We start from the raw sequence: 9,830 nt of genomic DNA, 5'->3' as shown, positions 1-9,830 counted from the left end.
TCAGCAGGAGCAGGATTGGTTAAGTTCAAGGTGCCTACTTGATATTACTGGACAGGTCAAGCAGGCAGCCGGGCGCTGGAGTTCCAGGGATGAGTCCAGGCCAAAGGCATAAGATTGGGAGTCATCATGCAAGTGACAAGTGGAGCCTGGATGAAATATGAAATCCTCAAAGGAGTGGGGCAGTGTGGGGAGGGCAGCAAAGAAGAAAGGTCCAAGATCTGAGTCCTGGGGGTCCCTGAAGTTTAAGAGTTTAGGCAGGTGGAGGGGAGCAGCAAAGGAGACAGAGCAGCGCCTTCCAAACCAGGAGGGCGTGGGGTCCAGAAAGGTCCACAGAGGAGGGAGATGAACTATCAAAGGCTGCTGATTAAGTAGGATGAGGACCAACAGTTAACACTGGATTTACAACATTGAGGTCACTGGAGACCTTCCTAAGAGTGGTTTCAGTGGCGTGGGGAGGGTGAAGGCTGGATACATAGATTCAAGAAAAAAATGAAGAGAGATTTTGGAGAAAATGAATATTGACAACTCCTCTGGAGTAATCCGGCCATAAGTGGAGAGAGATGGCTGGTGCTTCTGGAGACGAGGGGCAATAATAACGGGGAGAAGGGAGCCTGGCTGGCCGGGGACGTGGGCAGATGAGATCGAAACTACTGGAGATTCTCATTTGCTTTCTTCTGTTTTCCCAGGGAGATCAGCAGAGAGTAAGGACGGGGCAGGAGGGGATGGAAATTTGGAGAGAAGGGAGAGGTAGAAAACGGTCATTTAGGATAAAGGGAAAGTGAACAGACCAGGGAGGTACGGGATGTTTGCCAGGCAACAAACGGGCCCATTTGAGGTTGGTGATCAGGGATTTAAAGTGAGACCAGGCAGCCTGGTGGTGTTTTTCTCCAGCCACATTCAGCTGCAGGGTTCAGCGTGGAACAGGCAAAGAGCTGGATTTCATCAAGAAACGCTCCCCCTCATTCAAATACCCCGTCCACCGTCGGGGAGGGGAGGGGAGGCTCACTCCCCCAAACGAGAGCACAACTAGAATATCGCAGGGGCTCCCGGAGCAGGGGGCCGGCATCTGAAGACAAGCTGTCCTAGGACGCCAGGCACAGAAAGGGCGCATGACACTCGGACACCAGGTCACTATGGAGACCAGGTCCTGAGGAGTAGGTGCTGGTCCAAGCTGCGTCTCTCTGGCTGGGAGGTGCCTGAAGCAATTGTGGACACCAAAGGAAGAAGGGAACTTTGCTTTTTATTCCTGTTTGATTATCCAACAGGAATAATCCTGTTGAAACTTTTAAACGTCAGATTTAAAATTTTTGCATACAAATGGGAAACAAAAATATAATTTCGTATCTGTGTTACAGCGTATGAGGGCAGCTGTTGCTTCCGCCCCATATCCCTCCCAACTCCACCTCAAAACCAATGAACTCGTGGATGGCCTGTGTTCTCACTATGTTCATGTGATTATATACAGACATAGAACACAGACATAGTCATATGTCGTTCCCAGCATTCGTTTTCATAACATTGGAATCGTATACTTTTCTGCACCTTCTCAGTGTTACCTTCAGGTTGGTGTAACTCTGTCCCCTTAAATGCAGCACAGCTGATGGTGTGACTGTCCTGTGTGGACTCAGCGATTCCTGTATTGAAGGGCATTCACTTGATTCTCACGCCACCCTCCCCCCGCCCCCTAACACCAGCGCTACAGTAGACACCCTCCTACTTACGTACTTATGCACTAGTTTTATTTCTGTGCAGCAGATTCCCAGCAGCCGATTGTCTCCGAGGATACACGCAAGATCACTTTCCAGAAATGCTGGTGGGGATGTGGAGGGCTGCGGCCCACCTGAGTGCCCTCTCTCTGTGCCCCCGCCAGAAGTGTCAACCAGTCTAATAGGGACAGGTTGCATTTCATTCTTGCTTTAGTGAATTACCAGCAGTGAGTCTGACCATCTTTTCATTTTGTTTGTAGGAATTTAGGTTAGGAATGGCTGTTGAATTAACAGCAAAACCTTTCCAGCATCTATTGTTACGAACAAATTGTTTCTTCTCCTTTAATTTTTTAAAAATGGAATACATTATATTGACAGATTTCCTGGTACCACACCACCCTTAGTCCCTGGAATAAGCCCCATTTGGTCATAATGTGTTAATCTGTTATTCTTTTGATACATTTCCTGGTTCTTTTGGCTAGTATTTTGAGTCTTTTCATCTTTACAGTGAGAGGGGGTCTATCTATAATTTTCTCATTTCACAGTCTCCTCAGATTTTAGAATTAAAATTATGCTGCCTCCATAAAATGCATAGGAGAACTCTCCACCACTTTCTGTGGCTTGCAAGACTTCAGACTTGGAGTTTCTAGTTCTAGTTTTTAAAAGTTAGATGAAAGTAGGCCTCAAATCCATCCGGTTCCAGAACGTTTTTCAAAGATTCCTTTTAATCATCACCCGCCCCCCCCCCCCCCCCCCCATGCCCTCTGCTAATTGGAGTATTCAGGTTTCCGGCTGCTTCATAGGTCAATTTTGGTAGCATATTTGGTTTTTCAAAAATCATCCAGTTCTCTTTAGGTTTTTTAAATTTGTTGCCATACGTTTGTATGTATTCTCTAAAGCTTATTTTAATACTTCCTATATCTGGTTATTTCTCCTTTCTCTTTCTTAATCTTGCATATTTTTCCTTTTTTTTTTTTTTTCATAAGTAAGTTTTTGAGGAAGTTACTGTTCTTTTCAGAGAACCAGTTTGGGATTGGTTTTTCTTTGCTACTTTGTTTTTATTATTCTGTTGATTGTACCTTTAATCTTTTGTTTCTCCTACCTGGCTTGTTTTGATTTATCTTTACTGTTCTTTTCTTGCTTTCTAAGACAGGTGTTTAGTTTAGTTTTGTTTTTTTCACCTATCTTCTTGAGTAATGATGACATTTTAGGGTTATACATTTTTTTCTAAATACAGCTTTATCACATAAATTTTGGTATTAAGTGTTCTTTAATTGCTTTCTGTGTAGTTTTTAATTTACTTTTGATTTCTTCTTTCATCTTAGAGCTACCTAGGAATGTGTTTGTAATTTCTAAATACTAAAAAATAAAAGTATCCTCCTTAAATTAGCTATTTTGAATTTTATTGGATTATAATCAGCAAATGTAACCTGACGTTTTCTACATTTAAAAAAAATCTGGGCGGGCTTCCCTGGTGGCGCAGTGGTTGAGAGTCCGCCTGCCGATGCAGGGGACACGGGTTCGTGCCCCAGTCCGGGAAGATCCCACATGCTGCGGAGTGGCTGGGCCCGTGAGCCATGGCCGCTGAGCCTGCGCTCTGCCACGGGAGAGGCCACAACAGTGAGAGGCCCACGTACCGCAAAAAAAAAAAAAAAAATCTGTTGTGTTTTTTTGTCCAATTACTTGATCAATTTTTATAAATGTTCCATGAGCATATGAAACAAAAGTATATTCTCTGAGGCATGTAAAGAAAGATAGGTAAGTAGGTAGGTAGGTAGGATAGAGGGAGGGAGGGATGGATGGATGGATCGACAGACAGACACATACATACTTTCAGATAGAAGTTTATGGACTATATTAATCAAATCCTGTATGATTTTACTTATTTTTTGGTAAGAGAGCTCTGACCTACATGTTCCGAGTGGCCAGCGAAGCAAGTTCTCTGTATTCCGCTGGAACAGCAGTAAGTACTTAAAGTTAGAAGAAAGAAGAAAACACAGCAGCCTTAATTAAGCTGCGTCCAAGTAATTCCAGTTGGGACTTTAGAAGGAATTGATTCTGGAACAATGGCCCTACCGAGCCTCCGGCCCTGCGCCCACCCACTTCATGCTCTCAGACGAGCCCGGACATTGGCCCCGGTCATGGGCCCCCCACGGTCTTTACCAAGCAACACACCTGGTGTAAACAGTTCTCAGGGGGTAATAAACCTTCACACCTCATGCTTATTCTGGTCTAACTCAAAAGCACAAAAAAGTCATGGGTACATTTTGCCTCGGAGGAGGTGTGTGGATCTAGGCCAATTTGATCCTTGGAAACCCTGGGTGAGTGAGCCCCTCAGGGGGTGGTGTGGGGAGAAGAGGGAAGGGGGGGAGGTGCTGACATGACTCCCAGGGCAGCTTCAGGGGGAAAAGCCCGGCCTTTGGGGCATGTTTTCCTGTGATGCTTCACTTCAGGGGTACACGGGGACTTCTGGGAAGTTGGGCCAAGCCTGCAGAAAGGCAGTTCTCCATTCTGTTTAATGGTTTGTCCACAGAGACCACCCGTCCCGAGGTGTGTTCCCAGACAACACAGGTGATTCTGATGCCAGTCACTAAGCCTCCGTCCCTCCAACAACAGGGAGGCCCTGCCAGCCCTTGCTGTGAGCAGCTACCTGGGGGCCAGTCTCAGGACTGGGTGCCAGGGATAGGCAATGAGTAGGGTGACACTCTCACTGCCCTCCCTGGGCTGGTGGATCTCAGGGTGGGGCAGGGAAGGCTTCACTGGGGAGGAGGTGGGTAGTCTGAGCCCAGAAGGGCTGAGAGGAGCGAGCGAGGCAAAGAGGAGAGAGCAGTGCGCATGGGGCATCCTGGGAGTGAGGAGCTGCTCGCCCCGTGGAGGATCGGGGTCTCCAGACTGGCTGCAGCGCAGTGCAATGAGGCTGGACAGACGGGCCGGGCCACGTCGGGCTCTGTACGCCACGTGGGGGAAGGGTTTTAAGCAGAGGATGTCACGCAAGATTGGCATCTCCAAAAATACCTCTCTGGCTGCAAAATGGAGAATGAGTAGGACACGTGAAGGGAGGAAGGCGGCTGCAGTGGTCCAGGTAAGAAACGATCGTGGCTTGGACCAGGAGCGGGCGGTGGAGATGGGAAGAGGTACAGAGACTTGGGATGTGTTTTCGAGGAAGAATAGATGAGACAGAGGGATTGATCTAATGCAGAGGATGAGAGGGAAAGAGGTATCAAGGGCCATTCCTGGGTTTCCAGCTTAGGTAACCTGGTGACCCGTGATGTGGTTACCGAGATGGGAGAATATTGGAGGAAGAGCTGGATGTTTGGACTTCCCTGGTGGCGCAGTGGTTAAGAATCCGCCTGCCAATGCCGGGGACACGGGTTCGAGCCCTGGTCTGGGAAGATCCCACATGCCGCGGAGCAACTAAGCCCGTGTGCTACAACTACTGAGCCTGTGCTCTAGAGCCTGTGAGCCACAACTACCGAGCCCACATGCCACAACTACTGAAGCCCCCAAGCCTAGAGCCCGTGCCCCACAACAAGAGAAGCCCCCGCACCGCAACGAAGAGTAGCCCCCGCTCACTTCAGCTAGAGAAAGCCCACGCACAGCAACGAAGACCCAATGCAGCCAAAAATAAAAATAAATAAACATTAAAAAAAAAATGCTGGATGTTTATGGCTGGTGTCCATTTACTGACAGATACATATTTGTGGAAGGTCAAATGAGTAAATGAATGTCTTAGGTTATGGGCATATTTGCTTTGTCAGTGACCTGTTGAGCGGAGATGGGAAGTAGGCAGTTTAGCACGTGAGAGTGGCTTGCCTGTGAGCAGTGTTTGGTGTGATGGGAGTCGATTCAATTCTAGTGAGAGTGGAACAGCAGAGGAGAAGAGGGGCTGGATCAGGCCCTGGGGACGCCAACATTTAATGGGTGCGGCTAAGAGTGTGAGCCAGCAAAGGAGACGGAAAGAGCGCACGGACACGTGGGTGGAGAAGTAGAAGAGAATGTTTCCAGAAAGAGGACGTGGTCAACTGCTTGGATGATGTTGAAAAGCCCAGTAAGATGTGTGCTGGATTCAACAGTGTGGAGGACAACGCCTGTAAGAAAAGGGTTGTTGGGATCCGGGAAGCAGAAGCTAAGATGAGAGGGTCAAGTGTGGACAGCGGGTCGAGTAGAGACAGTGAGTGTCCTTCCCTGTGACAGAGTGGCCATTGAATGGTTGGCCCTTGACTGTGACATACTAAGGGCGGGAGTGGTTACCTGGCTGCCTGCAGACAATTAAAAAACAATCAGGAAATTAAGACTAAAAGCCAGTCTGCTTTTTATCATCACGCACTTGGCAATTCTAAACAAGATCTGTGATAAAGTTCTCCTCCACTTAAACACCTTCAGTGGGTCTAAGTTCTGTCGAGTTTTAATAATATATATGGAAGCTTCGAATTAGCACATTTATATTAATTATCCTTTAATAAAAGCTTGTATTCTACATGGAAATTAATTCTGAGAACTCCCAGGTATACAGTGGGCCCACGACACACACAAACTCAGCTTCACACCCTCATCTGGAGATGAAGTTCTACTGTTTTGGAAGCGTTCAAGCCTACTTGGGGCACAGTTCACTTTTCCAGCCCCTGTGTTCCTACATATCCCTGCATTTAAATAATTTATTTGAAGTAAATGATAATAGACAGTGATTATAAAGATGAAGCAAAACTTGAATTGCTCCAATTCTGTCATTCTGTGTAACCACTTGCAGTTTTTATTGGTGGTTAAAATTTTAAACAGTGCAACAGAGTGCAGACTATGAAGTGTAATATTTTTGTTTAGAAAGTGCAAATTTTAGTTCACGAATGAAACATAAAGAAAATCAAGCATGATATCAATCGTATGATTTATTAGTTGCTCAAATTGTACCTTTTGCAGATGTATTGATTTTGTTAAAATTCACCTACAAGTTACTGGACAATTATTTAAATAAACATTTTTATATAGGCCTATAACCGACATAATCAAAATTTGTATACCAGGTACACCACTGGCCCAAAGTAAGGATCCTTGGGGATGTCCAGGTCTGCCATCTCTGCAAATAGGATAGGAATTGGGTCTGACCACCAGGGAAACCAGACTGAACCAAGGCCCTTAATGATGCTAATAAGAGGAGTTCGCTGAAGGATTGAAACAAGGAGCACATCTTCAGCCCAGCCTGAATTGGGGGGGGGGGGGGAGAGAGGCAAATGAGAGGCAAGATCTAGAATGAAAGAACACTGAACTTGAACTTGGTACTAGTTTAGGATGAACTGTTTCCATCCTTTGCCCCACCATGCCCCACCCCACGCCGATCCTGTCCACAGAGGTAACTACTTTCATTTCTTTTCCAGTTTCTTCTTGTATTTACCTCCATTTTTTCTAAATACCATGTTTTTACCACCTATTCTTGATTTCTTCCCATCAGAGGTGTAACCTACTGATTTCCTACTGCGGAAGATTAGAATCTGGCTCTTTTTATCCCCCCTACCTCCTGCCCCAAATAGTCCACAGTGAAAAAAGTGGGACATCATTACAGATCCTACAGACATTTAAAGGATAACAAGGAGATATTATGAACAACTTTTTGCTTTTAAATCTGACAAATAAAATGGGACACATTTTTTGAAAGGCACATATTACCAAAATTGACAGAAGAAATAGAAAATCTGAATAGCCTTATATCTATTAAAGAAACTAAATTTGTAATTAAAAACCTTCCCACAAAGAAAACTCCCGGCCTAGATGGCTTTACTTGCGAATCCCATCAAACATTTAAGGAAAAATTAATATCAATCCTATACAAATCCTTTCAGCAAATAGAGGAGAAAGCACTTTCCAAATCATTTTATGAGGTTAGCATTACTCTGATAGCAAAAACAAACCGAATTTTTATAAGAAAACCAAAGACCAATATCCCTCATGGACATAGATGCAAAATTTCTTAACAATTTTTTAGCAAATTAGTTCAATAAGTCATGAGGCCCAATTGGAAATAAGCAAGCATCTCAACAAACACCTCACAAAAGAAATATACAGAAGGCCAAAAAGCACGCGAAAAATGTGCAATATCCCACTCCCAAGGAAGTGAAAATTAAAACCACAGTAAAATACCACTGCACACCTGTAGAATAATTAAAATTTAAAAATATGATGATAGCAAGTATTGGCAAGGATGTGGGGGCACATGGAATTCTCATACATTGCTGGTGGGAATGTGAAATAGTGAAACTAGTTTGGAAGACAGCTTGGCAGTCTCTCAGAGTTAAACGTACACTCACCATATGACCCATCAGTTCTACTCCTAGGTATCTACTCAAGAGAAATGGAAACACGTCCACACAAAGACTTGTACACAAATGTTTAATCATAAGAGCCAAATCCTGGAAACAAATGTCCGTCAACAGGTGAGTGGATAAAAAAGGATGGACTTCTACTCAGCAAGGACATGAACAAATTACTGACACACAAAACCACAGGGATGAGTCTTGACATGGTGCTGAGCAAAAAGGTGATATCGAATCCAAGCTTTAAAAAGATAACCATGTTGGTGGTGTGGAGGTTGGATGGAACAGAAGTGACCAGAGGGAGAAGTTCTCCTTAGGGAACTATTCAAATTGTCCAGGCAAGAGAAGATAAGAAGGGGTTAAACTAAGGAAATGGAGAGAAAACAAGAAAAAAGAATCCACCTAGTACATTGACTGTGTGTATGTGCTGGGAGGTGGAAGGACCATTATTGCCTGACCAGAATCGGCTCTCTGTGGACTGTATGTAATCCAATTACCAAGCAGTGCAATCCTATCTCTGGATACAGGGATTCGTTCTAGAACGGATACATGGTCCAATCAGAGGGAATCCAGGAACTTGGGCAGAAGTTACCAGGAAGAGATGCTGTCTTTCCACTGGACTTGAACATGGAAGCTATGAGCCTGGAGCTGCCGGGAACCAGTGTGTGGGGAGGGCCTGTCCCAGAGTGAAGCAAAATGGAGAGAGGCCAAGTCCTAATGATATCACTTGAGGCCCTGGGCTTTACTTAAATCTGTTCAAAGGTTCATTTACTTGTTTAAGTCATTTGTAACAGGAAGGGTCTTGACTACACTACTTGAAGATGGAAAACTGGGAAGAGGATGGGCAGGTGATGAGTTTCATTTTGGACACATTGAACTTGGGACTCTATGGAACCTCCAGTGAGCAGTGTTGGAAAGATAGAGATTTGGGAGTCATTCCTTTGGAAATGATAGTTTAAATATACCTTGGAGTGGGACTTCCCTGGTGGCGCAGTGGTTAAGAATCTGCCTGCCAGTGCAGGGGACATGGGTTCGAGCCCTGATCCAGGAAGATCCCACATGCCACGGAGCAATCAAGCCTGTGTGCCACAACTACTGAAGCCCGCACACCTAGAGCCCCTGCTGTGCAACAAGAGAAGCCACCACAGTGAGAAGCCCACGCACCGCAACAAAGAGTAGACCCCGCTCGCCGCAACTAGAGAAAGCCCGTGCGCAGCAACAAAGACCCAATGCAGCCAAAAATAAATTAAAAAAATATATATATATACCTCGGAGTAAATGACAGTGCTCAGAGAGGGCGTAAAGTGAGGAGAGACGTGGACTGAGGTCTGAACCCTGGGGAGACCTGATGGGACTGGGAGAGAAGGAGCCAGGGAAGGCCAGTAAAGAGGTGAAGATGGCAGGACAAGTGTTCTAGAGGGAGAAACTGGGCCATGTTGTCCAGCTGTGCTCGGAGGTCAGGTTGAGCAAGACTGAAAAGAAGCCAATGGATTTGGAAACTAGGCCATAGGTGACCTGCACCCAGCAGTTCTGGGAGTGGTGGATGTTGACACAGGATCCAGAGGTGAAGCAGTGAACGTAGATCTTGCGTTAAAATTTGTCTGAAGGAGAGAAAGAGTGAGGGTGTGTTTTTCCTTTTAGGTGCTTTAAAAACAGCAGGGAGGTGGGCCTGCTTGTGGACAGGAAAGGAGTAGCCAGTGGAAAGGGGGACGACAAAGGGGAGGGGGAGCCTGACCAGGGATGGGTGGAATGGGAGGACACGGGATCTTAGAGGCCTGGGCAGAGCAGGCCTCTTGCCTCTGAGACGTGTCCAGCTGCATTT

The sequence above is a fragment of the Monodon monoceros genome, unplaced genomic scaffold (genome assembly GCF_005190385.1).
Source record: "Monodon monoceros isolate NGI ecotype Baffin Bay Population unplaced genomic scaffold, NGI_Narwhal_1 Super_Scaffold_18, whole genome shotgun sequence".
Taxonomy (NCBI): Eukaryota; Metazoa; Chordata; class Mammalia; order Artiodactyla; family Monodontidae; genus Monodon; species Monodon monoceros.
This window is presented reverse-complemented; position numbering follows the sequence as displayed.